The sequence below is a fragment of the Penaeus monodon genome, chromosome 30 (genome assembly GCF_015228065.2).
Source record: "Penaeus monodon isolate SGIC_2016 chromosome 30, NSTDA_Pmon_1, whole genome shotgun sequence".
Classification (NCBI taxonomy): Eukaryota; Metazoa; Arthropoda; class Malacostraca; order Decapoda; family Penaeidae; genus Penaeus; species Penaeus monodon.
In genome coordinates, this window is record NC_051415.1 from 26,535,606 (window position 1) to 26,536,424 (window position 819).

The 819-nt window shown below is 33.7% G+C and overlaps 1 protein-coding gene across 1 annotated transcript in view; it reads left to right on the forward strand.

Moving 5' to 3' along the window:
- The window catches only part of LOC119592672, a 12,375-nt gene that overhangs the window by 8,484 nt on the left and 3,072 nt on the right, over positions 1–819 (forward strand). The window lies entirely within an intron of this gene.

Sequence of the window (819 nt, forward strand, 5' to 3'; positions counted from 1 at the left end):
GACAATGATAATGGGTAAAAAGAAAAGAAAATAGTAAAAGTGTGTTTTTTCCCTTCTTTTTTTTAAATCGAAATTGGCATGATATGTCAGGATTCTATAAGATAAAATTTGATTGTAGGCAACCAAAGAGCTCAATTCTACCCTGCAGAAAGTTTATTTTATTGTCATAGACCAAATACATGGATTATTAGTAGAATGCAAAGTTTGAAAAAGTCATCACAGGTATCCCTCGCATATAGATGATTAAATAAATGATAACATTTTATCATGTAAGATCATGATATGATCACAAGAAAACAGAGGCATAAGTACTCAACTGTGTGATTGGCTGAGGGAGAACAGGTCCTTAGGGGAGCTGCAGTGTGGGAGATAATATTGTGAGTATAGCTTAAGGAAACATGTCAGATAGTGCCATATGTATTAGTAGACACTACATAAGTTTCATTCATAATCAAAAGGCTGTGCTGGCTAATCCTGCCAGTATTTGAGAGGCATTCACTTATTTTGACAAATAGGAATGAACACATTGAGCAATTAGCCATGATCACAGTGAGTAGGACGTTAGAGATTAATAATGTTTGTACAGGTTCAGTGTACATTCTGAAATTAGATGAAAAAAATTTATCATAATTTCAAGTTCATACCCAGAGGGAAGGGCAGGGGCACAAGCTCCTCCCCTTACTCTTCTGTTAGTTAGTTAAGGTCCCACTCTTTACAATTATTTTATTTTTATTAATATCATTTACATGTAGGTGGCTCCACAATATTTATTACCATTGTTATTGTTGATAATGTTAATTCTACTGATATAGTAACTGT